The sequence below is a fragment of the Podarcis gaigeae genome (genome assembly GCF_964106915.1).
Source record: "Podarcis gaigeae genome assembly, chromosome: 16".
Taxonomy (NCBI): domain Eukaryota; kingdom Metazoa; phylum Chordata; class Lepidosauria; order Squamata; family Lacertidae; genus Podarcis; species Podarcis gaigeae.
The window spans coordinates 33,770,030-33,791,686 of NC_139693.1; the positions used below are offsets into that span (position 1 = coordinate 33,770,030).

At 45.4% G+C, this 21,657-nt stretch overlaps 1 protein-coding gene across 1 annotated transcript in view; it reads right to left on the reverse strand.

The window, feature by feature from the left end:
• Window positions 1–21,657, reverse strand: part of MMP17 (matrix metallopeptidase 17) — a 171,468-nt gene that overhangs the window by 50,995 nt on the left and 98,816 nt on the right. The gene's annotated exons all lie outside the window — the stretch shown is intronic.

The following is a 21,657-nucleotide window of genomic DNA, read 5'->3' on the forward strand; positions in this document are numbered from 1 at the left end:
AAAGGGGTCCATGTGCATTTCGGTGAGATAACAGCGAAGGGGAAGGTGATGTTCCCTTCTCCCACTCCTGCTTTGGGCAAGAGACAGGGGTCTTTCAGAAACACAGTGAAGGAGAAAATCTACTGCGAAACTAATGATGCCTAATCCTGAAGGGCCCCCACAAACCAGTTCAGTCCACAATGCTTAAAAAATTTGCTTTGAAAAGTGCATCATGCATGTATACAACATTTCCCTAAAAGGTAAAGGTAAAGGGACCCCTGACCATTAGGTCCAGTCGTGACCGACTCTGGGGTTGCGGCGCTCATATCGCTTTATTGGCTGAGGGAGCCAGCGTACAGCTTCCGGGTCATGTGGCCAGCATGACTAAGCCGCTTCTGGCGAAACAGAGCAGCACACGGAAACGCCGTTTACCTTCCTGCCAGAGTGGTACCTATTTATCTACTTGCACTTTGACTTGCTTTTGAACTGCTAGGTGGGCAGGAGCAGGGACCGAACAACAGGAGCTCACCCCGTCATGGGGATTCGAACCACCGACCTTCAGATCGGCAAGTCCTAGGCTCTGTGGTTTAACCTACAGTACCACCCGCGTCCCACATCATTTCCCTACTTCCTCCTAATTACTCAAAAAGGATAAGGCATAGGAAAGTTTTATTCACACCAGGGACCTTGACATGTGAAACAATCCAGTATAGCAATTTTAATCAAAGTATGAGACGTTGAAGTTTTATATAGTGGTACCTTGGTTTATCAACTCAATCCGTTCCGGAAGTCCGTTCTTAAACCGAAACCATTCTTAAACCGAGGCGCGCTTTTCCTAATGAGTCCTTCTGCAGCTGGTCCCCTTCCACCGTTCGGATTCCATACTTAGACCGAGGTAAAGTTCACAAACCGGGACACTACTTCTGGTTTTGCGGAGTTCGTAAACCGAATCGTTCTTAAACAGGACTGTTCTTAAACCAAGGTACCGCTGTACAGTATATATACAGTGATACCCCGGGTTACATACGCTTCAGGTTACAGACTCCGCTAACCCAGAAATATCACCTCGGGTTAAGAACTTTGCTTCAGGATGAGAACAGAAATCGTGCTTCGGCGACGCGGCTGCAGCAGGAGGCCCCATTAGCTAAAGTGCTGCTTCAGGTAAAGAACAGTTTCAGGTTAAGAACGGACCTCTGGAACGAATTAAGTTCTTAACCCGAGGTACCACTGTATATATCATACCTTGTGATGATCTGTCATGGAACAACCCCACTGAAGAAGATAACAGTGGTTACCCAGACCTCATTGCTGGTTGCGAAGGCCCCCCCCCCCCCGGACAGTTCAGGCTTCAGGGCCCTCAAACATAGGCACCAACACTATAGGGCTGAGGTGTTTTCAGCCCCCCCAAGTCTTTTGGGATGGGACTGCCTGGAGAGTCCTGGGGTGTTTCACCGGGGGGGGGGGAGGGGAAAGGGTCCCGCAAGGTCTCCTGGAGCATTGACGAAAGAATGCCCCCCCCCCAATGTAGGTCCACCACAGTCGGTGTGATGTACAAAAAACAAGCAAAACTGGAAAAAGGCTCTGTGAAACCCAAACAGAGTCAAAGGGCACATGCACACCCAAGGTTTAAATTCTCTTTTCCCACAAAGGTGAACTCAATGCTACTTACAAAAACAAGAATTGAAAAGTGCAAAAGCAAGAGTAAAAACAACACTAAATGTCACTCACATCTTTGTGTGTGTGTGTGTAGAGTCAATTCTACCCCACCCAAAGATAAGCAGAAAATTAAGGTCGAATGACCTGGGTCAGGGGTCAGCAAACTCTTTCAGCAGGGGGCCAGTCCACTGTCCCACGGACCTTGTGGAGGGCTGGACTATATTTTGGAAAAAAATAATGAACAAATTCCTATGCCCCACAAATAACCCAAAGATTCATTTTAAATAAAAACACACATTCTACTCATGTAAAAACACGCTGATTCCCAGACCGTTCGCAGGCCGGATTTATTTTTTTTTTAATAAAATTTTTATTAGGGTTTTTTACAGAATAGAATACAAACAACCTTACTTTTATCTCAACAGAATTTCATAACTTCTTTGGACTTCCTCACATCTCCCACTGCCAATTTCATCATCATAAATTTTTTTCATGCAATTTATCATCTAGTTTGCAAATTTTATAACCGCTTATTTAAATATAGTTCTCTGAAAATTTGTTTCTCTTAATCTCGCTTTACATCCCATTCCAATCCGATTTTGTGGTGGCCAATTATTTATGATCAAACATCCTACTTAACTTTCCACCAAATCACAATATTTTTGTAAATAAGTCTTAAATTTCCTCCAATCTTCTTCAACCCTCTCTTCTCCCAGGTCTCGAATTCTGCCAGTCATCTCTGCCAGTTGCATATAATCCATCAGCTGCATCTGCCATTCTTCCAGCGTGGGTAGATCTTGAGTTTTCCACTTCTTAGCGATAAGTATCCTTGCTGCTGCTGTTGCGTACAAAAAGAATGTTCGATCCTTCTTTGGCACCATCTGGCCGACAATGCCCAAGAGGAAGGCCTCTGGTTTCTTAAGGAAGGTATACTTAAATACCTTTTTCAGCTCATTATATATCATTTCCCAGAAGGCCTTCACCCTGGGACAAGTCCACCAGAGGTGAAAGAATGTTCCTTCATTTTCCTTACATTTCCAACATTTATTGTCTGGCACATGGCATATTTTGGCAAGTTTAACTGGGGTCATGTACCACCTATATATCATTTTCATTACATTTTCCTTCAGAGCATTACATGCCGTGAAGTTCATCCCCGTGGTCCACAACCTTTCCCAATCCTCAAACATAATATTATGCCCAATATCCTGTGCCCACTTTATCATAGCCGACTTAACCATTTCATCTTGTGTATTCCATTTCAACAGCAAGTTATACATTCTTGAGAGTACTTTAGTCTTAGGTTCTAACAATTCTGTTTCCAACTTCGATTTCTCCACCTGGAATCCTAACTTTTTATCATTTTTAAAAATTTCTTGGATCTGAGCGTAGTGTAACCAGTCTCGCACTTTGTCTTTCATTTTTTCCAAACTCTGCAATTTCCAATTATTGCCCTCTTTCTCTATTATTTCCCAATATTTCGGCCATTTGGCCTCCATATTGGGTCTTTTTCGGGCCTTGGCCTCCAGAGGTGATAGCCATCTTGGAGTTTTATTTTCCAATAGGTCTTTGTATTTTGTCCAGACATTAAACACTGCTTTCCTGACAATATGATTCTTAAAGGCCTTATTGATCTTAACTTTATCATACCATAAGTATGCATGCCAACCAAATGCATTGTTAAAACCTTCCAGATCTAAGACATCAGTGTCTTCTAGAAGTAGCCAGTCTTTTAGCCAGCAGAAAGCTGCGGCTTCATAGTACAGCCTTAAGTCTGGCAGGGCAAAGCCCCCTCTTTCTTTCGCATCAGTTAATATCTTAAACTTAATTCTGGGCTTTTTGCCCTGCCAGACAAATTTAGAAATATCTCTCTGCCACTTCCTGAAACACTCCGTCTTGTCCACTATTTGCAATGTTTGAAACAAAAACAACATCTTAGGCAATACATTCATCTTAATAGCAGCAATTCGGCCTAGCAAAGAAAGCTTCAATTTTAACCAACTGTCCAAGTCTCTCTTAATTTCAGACCAACATTTTTCATAATTGTCCTTAAATAGACTCAAATTTTTTGCTGTTATGTTTACCCCTAGGTACTTTACTTTTTTAACCACAGTTAGTTCTGTTTCTCTCTGAAACCGTTCTGACTCTGTATCTGTCAAGTTTTTTCCCAACACCTTAGTTTTCTGTTTATTTAGTTTAAAACCCGCTACCCGACCAAAGTCCTGAATCAATTGTAACACTCTTTTTGTGCTAGATTCTGGCTCTTGCAATGTCAAAACAAGGTCATCTGCAAAAGCTTTAAGTTTATATTGTTTCGCTCCGATCTGAATCCCTTGCACCAACCGGTCCCCTCTAATCAAGTTCAAGAGCACCTCCAGGACAGAAATAAACAGCAAAGGGGAAATCGGGCAGCCTTGTCGTGTCCCTTTTTCAATCTTAAACTCTTCTGTAACCACATTGTTAACTATCAGTTTTGCCTTTTGTTCTGAGTAAATCGCATCAATCCCATTTTCAAAACCCCGCCCCACTCCCATTTCTTTTAAATTCCCCTTCATAAATTTCCAAGAGATGTTATCGAAGGCCTTCTCCGCGTCTATAAAAATTAAAACTGCTTTAGTGTTAATATTTGTTTGCAAAAGTTCCAAAATGTCAATAATGTTCCTTGTATTAGCAAACAAGTGTCTTCCTGGGAGAAAGCCTGCCTGGTCTTTATGAATTATCTCATTTAAAACTCTTTTGAGTCTTCCTGCCAAAACATCAGCAAATATTTTATAATCCACATTTAAAAGGGAAATGGGACGGTAGTTCTTAAGTTGTGTCTTTTCAGTTTCTGATTTTGGTATCAATGTGATGAAAGCTTCCTTCCACGATTCAGGCGCCTTCTTTCCCTCCATAATTTCATTGCTGACCTCCATCAGTGGTTGAATCAAATAGTCACTTAATGTTTTATAGTACTTGGAGGTCAAGCCATCTGGCCCTGGAGACTTGCCCAGCTTCATATTCTGAATGGCATGTTCTATCTCTAATCGTGTTATTTTACTATTCAGGAGTGATCTATTTTCTTGTGATAGTTTTTTAAGTCCATTTTTCTCCAAAAATTTTGCAATCTCTTCCTCATTTTGTGGCCCTTGAGTGTATAATTTCTTAAAATATTTCTGGAAACATTTTCTAATTTCCACCGGGTTCTGAATATATCTTCCTTCTATTTCCAAATTTGTTACTATGTTCAACTTTTGTCTCTTCTTCAACTGCCAAGCCAGCAGTTTCCCACATTTGTTAGCCGATTCAAATGTTTTTTGTTTCATTAATTTAATCTTCCATTCTATTTCCTGATTTATCAGTTTGGAATATTGTGCCTGATGAAGTTTAATTTCTCTCAAGATCGGCTGTGACTTCGGGTTTACTCTTAGTTTCTTCTCTAACTCTTTAATTTTCCCCAAAATCTTATCCTTTTTCTCATTTTGTAGTCTTTTCTTTATGGCGTTCTGTTGTATCAAGAACCCTCTCATCACAGCTTTGCTTGCGTCCCAGATTGTTCTTTTTTCCACTGCAGTGTTCAAATTTATCTCAAAATAGTCCTTTATTGTTTTTTTGGCCTTCTTAATAATCTCCTGATCTCTAAACAAGTTGTCATTCATCTTCCATCTAAAGGAGCCGGTTGGTGATAGTGTCATGTCCATTTTCAACGCGTTATGATCGGAGCAGGTCTTTGGGCAGATTTCCACTTTCCTAACCTTAGGAGCCAGACCTCTAGAAATCCATATTTGGTCAATTCTTGTCCAAGTCAGTTGGGCTTCAGAGAAAAATGTTCCTTCTTTCCCCAAGGGGTTCTTTGTCCTCCATATATCAATCCAGTCCATGTTGTCTGTCATTTCGAAAAAGGTCTTTGGTAGTCTGCCATCTTTAGTAACCTTTTGGCTTTGTGACCTATCCATGTTCGTTGAGACGATCCCATTCATATCTCCCATCATGATGATGTTATCGTAGTCCAGATAGTCCAGCATAATCTCATGCAACTTCTTGTAGAATTCTGATTTCCCTTCATTTGGAGCGTAGATTCCTAGTATCAAAATTTTCTCTCCTTGGTGCTGTATTTCAATTGCCAAAATTCTTCCATGTTCATCTTTAAATAGAAATTTTGGTGAGAGGCTCTCCTTTGCGTATATCACCACTCCTCTCTTCTTAACTGAATCCGAAGATATAAATTCTTGGCCTAACCTTTTATTTACCAATATTTTTCTGTGGAGCCTAGTCACATGTGTTTCTTGTAGACAAGTAATGTCTAGTTGCTCCTTTTTTAATATGTGAAAGATTTTCTTCCTTTTTTCCGGGCTGTTACAGCCATTTATATTCCAGCTTAAAAGTTGCAGAGACATCCTGGGTGAATCTGTTTAATTTCCTTGGGATGGTGTTTTGTTCTGTGAGTCTTCAGGGTTCTGTGGTACAGGTACCTGTGGTGGTTCAGGCCCTGAGGGTAGCTCAAGTCCTTTATGAAGGTCCTCACCGTAGGCAGTCAAAAACTTATCCCTATCTTCCAAAGTTCTGATTTTAATCTTCTTCCCTCTAAAGGTAAAGGATAATCCTTGGGGAAAGTCCCACCTAAAGATGATTGAGTTGCTTCTCAGCAGTTTTACTAAGTCCAAATATTCAGATCTGAGATCCAACAGCTGTTTAGGAATGTCCTTAAAGATCTCAATTCTTTTGTCCGAAATGTTCAGGGATCTTCCGTAGTGCAGGCCCAAAATCTTGTCCCTTTCCTCCTTTGATCTCAACGTAATCAAACAGTCTCTGGGCTTCTCTCTCTTTATGAGTCTTCCAAGTCTGAAGGCTGACACAATTTTAAAGTCTTCCTCCTCTAGACCCCAGAACTTGGAGAATTCTTTGGTCAAAAACTCAGCTAGATTGCCTTCTTCCACTTCTGGTATCGATCTTATCCTTAAGTTAGTCTCCCTGTTCCGAAGTTCCAACATAGAGAGGTAGATCTGGTGTTCCCCAACCTGCTTGCTGAGCGGCCTTACTTCTTTTTCCAACTCTCCCACTCTTTGACTGGTCTCTTCGGCCAGTTTTTGATTTTCACCTGCAGCCTCCTTCAGTTGTCCGATTGCTTGTGCGTTTTGTGCAACTTGCCCAGATAATTTGTTTAAAGTTTCTGTATTAAGGTCAATTTTCGCAGTTTGTTGGTCAACTTTCCTGTCCAAAGACTCCAATTTCTCAAGAATTCTCTCTAATACAGAACCAGATCCTCCTGAGGCCATCTCTTCTAGTTGTAATTCCTCAGTTTCTCCCTCCCCTGCCTGTGACAGGGAGGTAGCTTTTTCCTCCGAGGGCAGAGTAGGCACAGATGATCTGCGTGTTTGTGAGGCTGCAGTTAAGGTTGTCAGAGTTGTTTGTCTAGTTCTTAATCCCTTTCTTTTTGCGCCACTCATTCCAGAATTATCTAGCAGTCAAGGTCAAGCTGAGTTGTTCCCATGAGAAAGCTATGGCCCAGGTGGTAGCAGTCAAACAGAGGGCCGGGAAATAGAAAGTAAAACAATGTTTTTGTTATAAATCCTCAATCCTCTAGGGGGAGCATAAAATGTCCTGAGAAGAAGAGTCCATTCCAATCATACAAAATCTGAGCCAATACTTAGGGATCTTCACAAAAGTAGTTTTAGCAGAGTTGGTTTTAAGTTTGCCACAATATTTCAAGTTGTGCTTACTGGAGTTCCGTAGTGCAAGAACGTAACCATTCTGAACTCCCTCAGATTGTCTTAAATACAATGTATCCAAATTTGCAGTCTGACAGTTCTACTGCTCAGGCAGTTCTGACACCTGGGCTTCTTAAGTAAAGTTGTAATCCACAAAGAAGAGGATATATAAGTCCTGATAAAAGTCCAAAAATCAGTTGCTTACAGTCTTTAAGGGGATTGAAAGTAATTTCTACGGGTGCTCAATCTGAGCTGTCAAAAGTTCTCTCTATGCCTCCACTCCTCCTGCTCTTTGCTTTAAAAGTCAATGGCTGCGGAAGACGGACTTCCTTTTCCTCGTCACTCCGCTTTCAGCTTGTTTTCAGTATTTTTAGTCTCAAAATTTAGTAAAATCCTCAGTTACTCACGGGTTGTTGCGTTTCGGAATCTTGTGTTGCAGGGAGAAAGGTCGGCGCTCACCGGCAACAGCAGCGCGGCTTCGCTCCGCTGAATGCGCATAGACCCACAGCGCCGCTGCCCCCTCTGCGATCCGGAGCCCCTTACGGGGTTCCCTCAACGTTTCGGGGGTTGCTCCTGGCGCCCGCCGGGTCCCGAGACCGCAGGCTTCCGCTGCCTGCGGTTTTCCAAAATGGGTCTCCGCTTCGCCGTAGCGGACGACCCTTTTCCAGCGGAGCTTCCCTCTCCCGGTTAGGAAAGGGCAGCCATTACCGTTCGCGCCGCCTCCGGAAGCCCCGCAGGCCGGATTTAGAAGGCAATTGGGCCGGATCCAGTTTGCCCACCCATGACCTGGCTAAATCAGAAGGTTTTTGCTTGGCACCTAAAAATGAACAGTGATGAAGCCAGCCCCATCTTGCTTGGGAGAGAATTCCACAGATGGACTGCCACCACTGAGAAGGCCCATTTTCATGTCACTGCCCTCCATACATCCCTTGGGAGGGAGCATATGGAGAATGGCTTCATATGACAACTACAGGGTCTGGGTTGGTTCCTGTGGGGAGAGGAGTTTTGAGATATTGGGGTTAACAACAGGGACAGGGGAACCCATCACCCTCTAGATCAGTGGTTCTCAACCTGTGGGTCCTCAGATGTTGTTGGACTACAATTCCCATCATCCCTGAGCTCTGGCCTTGCTAGCTAGGGGTGATGGGAGTTGTAGTCCAACAACATCTGGGGACCCACAGGTTGAGAAAGGCTGCTCTAGATCTTGTTGGAGTGCATCTCCTATCACCCCACTGGGCACATTGGCTGGGGTTGATGGGTGCTGGAGTCTAACCTTCAAGTAGAGGGCTGCAGTTTCTGAACCACAGGCCAGTCTGGGACTGGTGGGACTTCTGCAACCACACCCATAGGTATCTGGCTTGCTTCAGCATGCCCACCTGAGATATTAGGGGTTGTGGATGTGATTTCTGTGGAGATACCTGTAGCATCAACAGTTTTGGTGAGAAGCTGAGGGTTGATTACGGTGGGGTCGACTGATCTTCCTGAATGAGCAAAAGCAGAGGCTTCCAGAATAAGCAACCCCTCGCTACTTAGCAAAAAAGGTTGATCAAATGTTTACTAGAGGATGAGGATGCTGGATCCGTGCAGGGGGTGAAATGCACTCAATCATTTTGACAATTCACACCCGTCTTCCATCTGCAGAGGAAACGGAAGGTTTGGTGGTGATTGGGGTGACAACGGTCATTGTTCTTGATCAGTACCTAAGAAGTATCGAAATATCGAGCTGTTAAGGGCTGCTATCAACCTGGGGCTTTTAACTGGGTCGATACCCCATTAAGTCCTCTCTCTTTGCAATGATTAATGTTGAGTGTCAACATCAGGTTAGAACAGCAGCGCTTGACCGCTTCATGTCTAAGTCACACCCCAGGAGACGGTTGGGACAGCACAGCAGAAAATTCTCAGGTTCTGAAATGTTCTGATGGGAAACTGGCCTCTGCACATCTCCGTATCTTGGCTTCCCTTTGAGTTGTTCAGTATTTTGATCTCCGCCATCCATTGCAGCAATGCAGCAGTGTCTGGGGGGCTACTCTAACTGGTAGGGCAGAAGGCAAGGAGCACAGCAACAAGTGGAGCCAGAGACAATGACTGGAGGAGTCAACCAGCTACATCCCTCGCCCCTTCCCACCTGTTGAGTTCTACAAAGGCAATATTCAGACCAAGGAGGAGGAAACCAATGGGCAGTGCCACACCCTAGTAAGGGCAGAGCCCCATTTACCCTAATGGACTCCCCTCCAGTGCACCACTGAGATTCTGATGCAAAAGAGAGCATGAGATAGATTTCACTAGTGTTTAGTGATGTTCCTGCAACTTCACTGTGAATCACGTTATATACGAAAGGAGACTCTTCAGAGTCCCATGGACTGCAAGAAGATCAAACCTATCCATTCTTAAGGAAATCAGCCACTGGAAGGACAGATCCTGAAGCTGAGGCTCCAATACTTTGGCCACCTCATGAGAAGAGAAGACTCCCTGGAAAAGACCCTGATGTTGGGAAAGATGGAGGGCACAAGGAGAAGGGGATGACAGAGGACAAGATGGTTGGACGGTGTTCTCGAGACTACCAGCATGAGTTTGACCAAGCTGCAGGAGGCGGTGGAGGACAGGGGTGCCTGGCGTGCTCTGGTCCAGGGGGTCACGAAGAGTCGGACACGACTAAACAACTAAACAACAACAATTTTTTTTAATAAAAAAAAATAGTTGCCACATGGCTCTGTCAACCATTGGCTGAGATGCTGTGATGCCACAGATTGTTCCAACTGATTGTGGGACACTGCAGTAAAACATAACTATGCGTGAGTGCCAGTTAGTGCATGATGAGGTTTGGACTGCAGGGTTAGATTCCTAGACTCAGATAGGTCTTCTCCAAGTCAAGCCTTCTCTTCCTCTTCCCTCTATCTCTGCACCATGCAAGTGACCAAGGAAGATGTGCCTAAGCAAACTCCAAGCTTAGAGCATGTCTATTTCTGTATTTTCTACCCAAGAGTATTCTGCCTGTGTTCTCCTTGCTGCTGCTTAGATAAATGCATGAATCTGACCTTTGGGACACTTTGTAAGCAAAGCATTTTAAAACAATGTGTGGTCTGTTGCTACAATTATAATGCCCTGTGCTCGACGATGTTGGGGGATTGAACCAGGGACTTCCCCAACGCAAGGCAGATGCTCTAGCATTGACCCATGATCCTCACAAGAGATATCACAATTGGTATTGAAACTGGGAACCCCCTTCCCATGTTATCGCTGGAGACATTCTTGTAAGTCTCCTTGTTTGTTTGTAAGCTGCTTTGGGCAAGTTAAAATGACTAAAAATATCAATTAATAGTAAATTCAATAATAACAGTAAGTTTGCCGATCATTTGCACCCACCCACCCATCTGTCTTGTTTTTGTTTTTTAAAACCATTCATCCTTCTCTTTCTTTTTCCTTCATCCATTCGTCCTTCTCCTTTCTTTTATTACATGCACCATACCTCTTTGCTTTCATCTTCTACATCCATCCATTCTTCCTTGATTCATTCATTCATTCATTCATTTATTCTTCCTTTCTTCCCTTCATTTTTGCATCACCATTCCTTCTTATCCAAGCCATTCTTTCTTTCATATTCCCATTCATCACCTCCCTTCCTATGCAATCCATCCATGCTCTTGTCCCCTCCAGTCTCCCACCCTGCCTTCTTTCCTGATTCCAGTGGCAACCATTTGTTAGGAGCAAGTCCCCCTGAACCAGCCCCTGGGAAAGCAACCTCTTCATCGCCAGGCAAGTGTGGTCCAGGAGGCAGCCTGCACAATCCTTGTCAGCTCCCTGCTGCAATTATTTGTTCCTTTGTACAGCAAAAGTAGCTGCGACAGAAATGAGATACACAATTTGCTCTTGATGGGTCCTGAAAAATCATCTCAGACATGCAACCCTACATTGGCCCATCGATCGCCAAGTCTTGGCAGAGTGCAATTTGGTTTTCTCGACATCTACGGAACCCATGTCCTTAATCCTCTAATTGTTAAGGAAGCTTTGGTATGCTACTGAATGGGCTGATTTGACTGATTGTAGAGCATTTCTGGAAGGAAAATCATTGCAGGAACCTCAGCAAAGACAAAGACCACACACTCTTCAAAACGAAGAATGTGAGAGATGGAGAAGCGTTTATAGCTGGGTGGTGAACCCATGAGTCAAATCTGACCTTTATGCCTCTCTATTCATGCCAAGCGAGGAGCGAGGGAGCACTGGCTGGTGGGCTATTCAGTGATGGGGCTGCCCTTGACGTGGTGTGGCCTGGAGATCGAAAGGCGACCTGACCTCAGGAATGTGCCCTTGGGAGTGCAAGGAAGGAGGACGGAGCCCTCTGCCTGGCCTGCATGGAGCCTTCATGGTTACTGGCCTCTGTTGGGGATGCAGCTGTGAGACCAGGATGGGCTCCAGGGTCCCGAGACCCCTGGTAGCAGGCAGGCAGGCAGGGAATAATGGGAAGTGGGGATGGAGCCTGCCAGGATGTGCCTGGGTGGTAGCAGCTTCCCCACGGGCTCCTGGTGTGTGTGTGTGTGTTAGGATTGGGCAATGTTTAGATGCATCGTCCAAAATCAGTTTTGAAGTCCACATCATGTTCATGGTTTCATAATATCTGACATGGCAATATATCATGAATCACAATGTGTGTGTGTGTGTGTGTGTGTGTGCGCGTGTGTGTGTGTGCTATGTAAAAAAAATTGTGATATGAGAAAAGCCATGTAGCTGATCATCCCTTCTCTCATGATTCCTGCTGCCCCTGTTGCTCTGTACTACAAAATAACAGCTGTTAAAGGCAGGTAAATATATATATCAGTTTTAGACCCCTAAGTACTAGCAGTTGCCAGGACATCACCCCGTTTGCCTCTACATAGTTGCATTCTTATTTCAGAAGTTGTGCTAGATCAGTATATTACAATGTTTAGCTGGTGATGTACCATAATGTTGGAATCCAGATATTGCCCAGCCTGATGGAAGGGACGCAGGTGGCGCTGTGGGTTAAAGCCTCAGCGCCTAGGACTTGCCGATCGAAAGGTCGGCGGTTCGAATCCCTGCGGCGGGGTCCGCTCCCGCTGCTCGGTCCCAGCGCCTGCCAACCTAGCAGTTCGAAAGCACCTCCGGGTGCAAGTAGATAAATAGGGACCGCTTACCAGCGGGAAGGTAAACGGCGTTTCCGTGTGCGGCTCTGGCTCGCCAGAGCAACGATGTCACGCTGGCCACGTGACCCGGAAGTGTCTCCGGACAGCGCTGGCCCCTGGCCTCTTAAGTGAGATGGGCGCACAACCCCAGAGTCTGTCAAGACTGGCCCGTACGGGCAGGGGTACCTTTACCTTTACCTTTTACCTAGTCCCTGATGGCACCATGCTGTTCAGCTGCTCCAAGCAGCTTTAAAGTGTTAAGAATGAAAGAAAGAAATAGTGATTTGATCTTATCGAAGCTGGTCTTCAACTGATAGGGATCATGTAAAACCTTGCATTGCTCCAATGTGGAAAACCCCAAACCCTCAAATTGTAACAGATTGGCTGAAATCAACACCAGGAAAGGGACATATAATGGGGAAACTATTTGTATTAATTATCAAAATATATTAATGGGAAGACCGACCTCGTTCGTCAAATACTGGAATGACAAAACAGCAGGTTATGTGTCTCCTTATAATTTATTCACTGTAATTTAACTTTCCACCAAAATGTACTTTTCTGAGATGATTTATCCCCTCTCTTCTTCATCATCTTTCTCCTCTACTGTGGTCTAGCGGAATAGGATTGGCTAATCCAAACAGACCCAGATTCAAATCCACGCCCGACATCTACTCAGTTCACAGCATGACCTGCGATGGGCTCATCACTTATCTCTCAGCCTAACTTACCTCTCGAGGATAAAATTGGACTCTTCCTTGTATGCATGATATCTAGAAGCTTAGTTTCAGTGCTTAAAAGAAAGTGAACAGGTGAACATATTTGAGGAAGGAAAACCATAGTTTTATAGAGGGTGAGATGGTCTGTAAGATTTGTGGGTTCTAGACTGTGTTGGGCTTTCATACCAGGACCTTGAATGGGCTTGGAAGCCAACTAGTGATGAGGATATATTCTGAAATGTAACACAACAGTCCTGTGAGGTAGGTCAGACTGAAATTAATGAGGCTGCAGAATCTGAAGCAACTGAAGCTTTTCAATCATCTTCAAGGGCAACTGCGAGCCAGCTGCACATTACAGCTGTCAAGCTTGAAGGTTACAGCAGCATGGCTCAGTGTGCTGACCTGTCTTCTCGACAACCTTATAAGGGAGGCCAGTGGCTTGCCCAAAGTCACTGGGGCTTTGATCCCATGTCTCCCTACTCTAAATCCACTGCTCTAGCCACCACAATGTCTGGATCCAGAAGCCCCTGAGTTCATTGTAAGGTAAAGGTAAAGGGACCCCTGACCATTAGGTCCAGTCGTGACCGACTCTGGGGTTGCGGCGCTCATCTCGCTTTATTGGCCGAGGGAGCCAGCATACAGCTTTCGGGTTATGTGGCCAGCATGACTAGGCCGCTTCTGGTGAACCAGAGCAGAACACGGAAACACCGTTTACCTTCCTGCCGGAGCGGTACCCATTGCACTTGATGTGCTTTCGAATTGCTAGGTTGGCAGGAGCTGGGACTGAGCAACAGGAGCTCACCCCGTCGCGGGGATTTGAACTGCCGACCTTCTGATTGGCAAGCCCAAGAGGCTCTGTGGTTTAACCCACAGCGCCACCCACGTCCCTGTTGAGTTCATTGTACATCCTAGCATATCACGGCCTCCTTTCAACAGCCTGTTTGGCATGCTTTCTCTTCCAGTTCTCAAAACTTCCTCCAAGGAACCAACAAAAAGATGCAACTTGAAAATAAAAAAAAATCAGATGTTCCAGCATTATTGCTGAACGCTAAAAAGAGAGAAAAAAGCTGTGCCATTGTTCCGGTGCTCAGAAGAGAATAATAATAATACTAATAAAAGTCAAAAGTGCTGGGATAGGCAGAAATGTCTGAGATATTTTCCTTCTCGCAGAGACCTCGCTTTGTGCCGCTCCCTGTGGTAAACACAGCTGGGGCAGAATCCCACTGCGCCTTCAGGTGCTGAACAAAAGGCTGCCTTCGACTACAAATGTCTCTGGAACCAGGGTGACATTTGCGGCTCGATCCGATGCTCATTTTTCTCCAGGGGTGCAAAGCCTGTGACCTGTGGGCCATTCTTGGTCCACCAGAGGGGTCAGATAAGGCTTGCAAAGTCTTTGAAATAAAAAATCTCCACCCACCAATCAACTGACTTCACTCCGATAGACAGGGTTTGAGTCTGGGGTACAAAGCTCAGTGGGTTACAGCATGTGTTTCACATGCAGCAGCTGCCTGTTTGAATCCCCTGCATCTATGGGTAGAACAGGAAGAGAGACCCCTGCCTTGAAACCATAAATATGAGAAAGACAAGAAATCTTAGGAAGGCCAGGATGCTGTGTGTGTGTGTGTGTGTGTGTGTGTGTGTGTGTGTGTCACATTCACATACAGTGGTACCTCGGGTTAAGAACTTAATTCGTTCTGGTGGTCCATTCTTAACCTGAAACTGTTCTTAACCTGAGGCACCACTTTAGCTAATGGAGCCTCCCGCTGCTGCTGCACGATTTCTGTTCTCATTCTGAAGCAAAGTTCTTAACCCGAGGTACTATTTCTGGGTTCGCAGAGTCTGTAACCTGAAGCATCTGTAACCCGAGGTACCACTGCATTGATCCAAAATGCCCAAACCTTTGCCTGCAGGACTTTCATGTATGGTCAGATACGAGGCATGCTGTTGGAGTTACAAGTATCTGAGCGACATTTGCCAAGTGTGCATGGGAATTATAACCCCTATTGTTCAGCCCAGACACTGAGATCCTCCTCCAAAGGTCTTCTACTGGTTCGCGCACTGTGAGAAGTGAGGTTATAGGGAACCAGGAAGATGGCCTTCTCAGTAGTGGTGCCCTCCCTGTGCAACGCCCTCCCTTCAGCCTGGTGTAGTGGTTAAGACCGGTGGCCTCATAATCTGGTGAACTGGGTTCAATTCCCCACTCCTCCACATGCAGCTGCTGGGTGACCTTGGGCTAGCCACACTTCTCTGAAGTCTCTCAGCCCCACTCACCTCACAGAGTGTTTGTTGTGGGGGAGGAAGGGAAAGGAGAATGTTAGCCGCTTTGAGGCTCCTTAAGAGGAGTGAAAGGTGGGATATCAAGTCCAAACTCCTCCTCCTCCTCCTCCTCCTCCTCTTCTTCTTCTTCTTCAGATATCAAGGAAATAAACAACTATCTTTTAGAAGACATCTGAAGGCAGCTCTGTATTGGGAAGTTTTTAATGTTTGATGTGTTAGTATGTTCTGATATATGGCTGGGGGAAACAAGCCAGATGGGTGGAGTATAAATAGTAAAATTATTATTATTATTATTATTATTATTATTATTATTATTACCTGCAGCCAGCCAGTATAGCATATGGTGTCCTGGTTGGATCCAGTCCTGAAGACCAGGATTCAAATCCCCACTCAGCCACGAAGCATAAGCTGTCAACTTTTCCCTTTTCTTGCGAGGAATCCTATTTGGAATAAGGGAATTTCCCTTAAAAAAAGGGAAACATTGACAGCAATGCCATGAAGCTCCCTGTTTGACTTTAGGTCAGTTGCTCTCCCTCAGCGTCACCTTCCTCATAGGGTCATTGTGGGGACAGTATGAAGACGAGGAGGAGTACCATGAGTGCCACTTTGAACTCCTTGGAGCAGTCTGGTGTTTTGGACTACAATTCCCACGCTTAGCTGGGGCTGGTGGGAGATGTGGTCCAAAACATTTAGACGTTCCCCGGTTAATCAGGGCTTAGCTAGACGGACAAAGAGCGTGAGATGAAACAAGGCAGCTTCCTGCCGCAAGTTATTGAAGACCTACAGCAATGTTGAAAAGGAGAAGAGAGCAGCTTTTGTTATGAAATGCATTTGACAGCATTCATCTGACCAAAACGGGCAGCTCAGGTTTGGATTACAACCATTTGTGGGTCTCCCAGCCACTGCTTATTTAAAGGAGACTGTTCCCTAGGTTTCCCCTCCTGGTGTTCATTATTGGCACTGTTTAGTTTTGAAGCAACATTAAAAAAAATAAAAAAAATCCTGCCAGGATGTAGTTTAATAAAGCACTTTGATGACCCTGGGCTCAATACATTTTTGCAAAGGCGGGACTGTCAATGGAAATGCTATAATTTTGAAACTGCTTGCTTTAATGCATTTTCTGTCGGCACTTTCCCCCCGCTGCTTTTTTGCGGTGGATGATGAATTATTGAAAAACACGTTTTCAAAGCAGAGCCTTTCAACCTTCAAAAACAGAAGAAAAGATGACCCCAAAAGAATGACCCTCCCTGCTCAGGCAGAGTTAAATCAGCTTGTTTTACTAACTTGAGTGAAGTTAGAAATTACTTTGTGTAACTTTGGTGTACACTTAGAATTTCTCGCCTTGTCAGATGCAACAGATGGTGTAGCCATTATGCAGAATGAAGGGATGGACTGCAGGGATATACAGAGGGGTCATATTCTTAACCTCCCCCTCCCCCAATGTAAAGCACTCCTTGCTTGTAGTAAACTAGCACATTGCATTTTTCTATAAAATGCACACTTACCACATGCTGGATGATTTATTAATTTTTATTAACACAGCGGAAAGATTTTTAAAAATCTACCTCCCATTTCAGGCTGAAACAGTATAATCTAAAAGTTCAGCATCACCTTCTGATTATTTATTTAGCTAATCATTATTATTTATATCGCACCCTTCCTCCCAAATGAGCTCAGGTTGGTGTGCATAGAGTAGACCCAGCACCAACCACCTCTGTATCCTCACATCAACCTTGACTGACCTAAGTGAGCTTCATGGCTGAGTGGGAAGGTGTAGACCAGGGATCAGAAAACTGTTTCAGCAGGGGGCTGGTCCACTGTCCCTCAGACCTTGTGGGGGGCCAGACTATATTTTGGGTGGGGAAAAATAATGAACAAATTCCTATGCCCCACAAATAACCCAGAGATGCATTTTAAATAAAAGCACACATTCTACTCATGTATAAACACACTGATTCCCGGACTGTCCGCGGGCCGGACTTAGAGGGCGATTGGGCCGGATCCGGCCCCTGGGCCTTAGTTTGCCTACCCATGGTGTAGACATAGAGTCCTCCTTCATGCTACACTTTCAGGTCCTCTTTGGAGAAAAAGACATTTGTTCCCGTCAGTAGAAAAGGCAGTCTACATAAGAGGCCTCTTCTTCAAGAAATCAGATTTTCTGACATTGGTGCTTTTGACCCTGTTCTCTAGACCCAGGGTCAGGTCCCTAACACACACACACACACACACACACACACACGGCTTGTTCATGCATTTCGGGGAACACAGATATAATATATCTCTATAGATGCACAAGGATTTGAATGAAAACCCTGTACACGTTGATATTTACAGCTCTGCTGTTGTGTACCCAGATACACAGACTGTATACTTGGCGTATACAGTTCACCGACTGTAAAAGTGCACAGCTAAATACAGATGGGGGTGTACACACCTTTCATTCAACGACTGTACAACATGGGTATCTGCGCACAAACATAGTCATGATGTACACTTGCACAGCCATTCACAAATAATGGCCCTATGATCAGTGTACCTCTGTACACAACAGCTGAGCCGTATAAATGAACAAATGTAACCCCTTCACACAAACACTTGGGCATGGTATAGCACAGCAAGTGTTCAGTGTCATATGTGAACAACCCTAGAACAACGCTAGATACACACAGATTGTACGCTTGTTGAATGCAACATGTAAACACACCCCTCAAGTCACAACTGGTTCAAATCTGGACCAAACATCCCAAATACTCTGGTTGCCAAAAAGAAGCAAATAAACTCTATCCTGAATGGGGTAACTGTGCCCCTGAAGGACCAGGTGTGCAGCATAGGAGTCATTTTGGACTCACATGGAGATGCCAGGTTAATTCTGTGTCCAGGGCAGCTGTCTACCAGCTCCATCTGGTACACAGGCTGAGACCCTACCTGCCCGCGGACTGTCTTGCCAGAGTGGTGCATGCTCTAATTATCTCCCACTTGGACTACTGCAATGCACTCTACGTGGGGATACCTTTGAAGGTGACTCAGAAACTGCAATTAATCCAGAACACGGCAGCCAGACTGGTGACTGGGAGTGGCCGCCGAGACCATATAACACCTGTCCTGAAAGGTCTTCATTGGCTCCCAGTACGTTTCCGAACACAATTCAAAGTGTTGGTGCTGAGCTTTAAAGCCCTAAACGGCCTCGGTCCTGTATACCTGAAGAAGTGTCTCCACCCCCATCATCCAGCCCGGACACTGAGTCCAGCACCGAGGGCTGCCTGGCAGTTCCATCGCTGCGAGATGTGAGGTTACAGGGAACCAGGCAGAGGGCCTTCTCGGTAGTGGCGCCTGCCCTGTGGAACACCCTCCCAGCAGATGTCAAGGCAATAAGCAACTATTTTACTTTTAAAAGACAACTGAATGCGGCCCTGTTTAGGGACGTTTTTAATGTCTGATGCTGTATTGTTTTTAATATTCAGTTGGAAGCCGCCCAGAGTGGCTGGGGAAATCCATTATTTTTATTATATTATTATTTTCCCAATTCTTTAAAAAACAGCTTTTCTATTTGTCTGGCCCATATTCTTTAAAGTCCTTGCAGTGCTGTCCAAGGAAAGCTACTGAGAATGCCTGCTAAAGAGAAGGATGCCTAAGGAACAGAATCCCTTCCTTCCTTCCAAGGAAACCTCCTTTCTGGGGAGTTTCCTCCCTTTCTTCATCAACTTGGGCTCCAAAAGCGACTCCGCACCTCTCTAATGAGCAGCCGTCCGCAGTTCACCGGCCGATTAATTCATTAGGAGGAGAAACGGCGGCTCTGGAACAGGCCCAGGTCCTAGTCACTGGACAAAAGGGGAGGCTTCATTAGCAGAGGCTGGAGGAGTTTGCTCAAAGCCTGACATCTTTTATTTGATCTGAGCTGACTCCAAGAACGGGATGGCGGCAGGGGTGGAAATGTTCCTGCTAATGAACTTCCCCCGCAGTACCCCAACCCCTTTCCAAGCATGCGGTGACTTTAGAAAACAGTGACAATGCAAGGGGGGGGGCCACAACTGGCACTTCTTGTCTGCCGTGCTGCAGAAAACAGTCTCTGATGATGCTGAAGATTCTCCTAAGGATGCAGTGATGAGAGGGGAGAGCCTTGTTTCTCATTAGCTAGCAGACGTGGGTGCTACTCATTGGGTTGGTCTCTATGTGAAAAGGATATGTTTGGCCAGCAAGCTTTCCCATCTGCTCTGCCCCCCCCCCCAAATGCCTGGGACCTTTATAACCTGCATGGGAGGGAGCAGTCTGGGAGTTTATTCCAATGCATTCTAACATTTCTTGGGGGGCTTTTGGGGAGGGAGGGGAGGGGAAAGGAACTTGCATTTTCTTGTGGCAAGGGGATGGGTGTATTTTGGCATGAGACTCTTTTGAAGACATTGTTGCGGGGGCTGCTTTACATTTTTGTAAGCTGCGTTTTCTTGCTTCAGTGCCGTATATTTGTTAAACTTTGTGAGTTCCCCGTGGGACATTTTTATTTATTTTTGCAAAAAGGCATAATGGTTAGAATGTCAGACCAGGACCTGGGAGACCAGGTTCAAATGTCTACTCTCCCAAGGTCACTGGGGGTTGGCAGATGTTGAACTACAACATCTGGAGGGCAGCAGGTTGGCGAAGCCTGCATTGGAGGGCAATCCATAGTTCAGTAGGAGCTGATTTGCACTCAGAAGGTCCAAGGCTCAACTAGCAATGTATGACGCCATTCAGGTTTGCATTTACCATAGGCAGAGGTGATTCTGTGCCACTGCAGTTCAGCTTCTGCCAAAACCTGCATTATCCATCTCACCATCTGCTGTACCAAGATAACATAACTGTGAGTCCCTTAATTATGTTGTCATCACATTATTCCACCTCATTCATTTCAATGCATAGGGGACACAGGGCAGGGCTTTATTTTAGCTGCAACTCACCGGAACTGAGTTCTGCCACATTTATGGGGTGGCACCTCTTTGTAGCGTATTTGCAGCTGTATAGCAGCATGGCATGGCACGGAGAGCTTGGGGAGATTGGGTGAAGAAGTCCCCCCCTCAAGAAAAGCTCAACAACTTTGACTTCCCCATTTATGTCTTGTTTGCCAAAGTGTCTCCTCCTTCATGGAGAGCATGTGTTGCGGTGGGGGCCGACAGGACACTCCAAAGTTGTGGGGCGGGCTAATTGATCATTGGCTACTGCTGTGATTGGGCTTCTCTTGTTGTTGAGAAGAAGTTAATTTTGCCATTTTGTGATTGACAGCCAGAAACTTTAAAACTCCCTGCACGAAGCGTAGAGCTTCCTCTTTTCGCTCCGTGCATCGGATTGCCCGCCCCCCTTATATTTAGGGTTTTTCGTGTTGACCTTGATATGCCTGTCATGAGGTCGTCTGCTCTTGAAGCAGGGGCCCAGTGGGAATTTTGTCCAGTTGGCTGATTGGCTGGTGCCATTTGGTTTTTGTCTACTGCGTAGCAAATCGGCACAACTTGTAAGGTTGCGGATACGCATTGGTTTTGGTTTGGTTGTTTGAGGGGTATGGATTGGCTGTGCCAGCCCCTCTAATGCTGCTGCTGCAAGGGTATTCCATTAAAGGAATACAGGGGCTCACCATTGCTTTTGTCCGCACCCTGTCAAGGGGCTAGGGCCACGCAAGAGCCCCTGGTTGCATTTGGGGAGGGCTGAGGGCAGGTTCCCTGCTCCGTCGCTATCCCTAAAATGTATTCCCCTTTTCTGACTTTCTCAGGCGTGCAAAATGTCAGTCTGTCCCCCATGGGGGGCAGATGGTCACAACCAATGCCTAAGCAACCACTCACTTTTTTTGTATTTTAATAAAGGTGTGGCCAAAATTATGCCAAAAACCTTAAACAAAAATTCTGTGTGATGTGTGAGTTATTTGGGGTGCCTTGAGGACCTTGACACGCAACTGCAAGCGGCAACAGAAGTGAATACCAATCGTAGCCACTGGATTTATTTATGTTCCGGATACACCAGGATTCCCCTGTATCCCTAGGACTCTCCAGTATCCCTAGGACTGACCCCCAGCTTTCCCAGAGGAAGCAGGCAATGGGGAAAACCCTTCTCTACCCGAGACCTTGCTGAATCAGTGTGGACAACAGCAGGCTAGGGATGGATAAATAGTTCCCTTTGGGGCTAGGCAGTTTCCAAAGCTGCCCTCTGCCAGATTTATAATGCCCTAATTGCCAGGGACGCAGGTGG